A 341-nucleotide genomic window follows, 5' to 3' on the forward strand; every position below is an offset into this window, starting at 1 on the left:
CCCCACAACCCGCCCCGCGCGCCCCGAACGCCGCGTCGACGCCGCAGGTGCAGGGCGGGCCGCGGATCGAGGGCGCCCTCTTTGTCTTCGACAAGCACGGCCATGTGCCGGCCGTTACTGTGCTGGTGAGCTGCCGGGCGGGCCGATGGAGCGGCTGCGTCGGCGCCAAAGGGGCGGCGGCGCCCTTTGCAGGGTACCAAATCAGGTAGTTTACCCTGCAGGGTGCGCCAGCGGCCCCGGCCGGCGGCCAGCCCGTCGTCGCCCCTGCGCGCCGCGTCCCATCGATGTTTGGAGGGTCGCAGCAGCGGCGACCGCGGCGGAATGGCAGGGGCTCCCATGAC

The sequence above is a fragment of the Monoraphidium neglectum genome (assembly GCF_000611645.1).
Source record: "Monoraphidium neglectum strain SAG 48.87 unplaced genomic scaffold scaffold04544, whole genome shotgun sequence".
Taxonomy (NCBI): Eukaryota; Viridiplantae; Chlorophyta; class Chlorophyceae; order Sphaeropleales; family Selenastraceae; genus Monoraphidium; species Monoraphidium neglectum.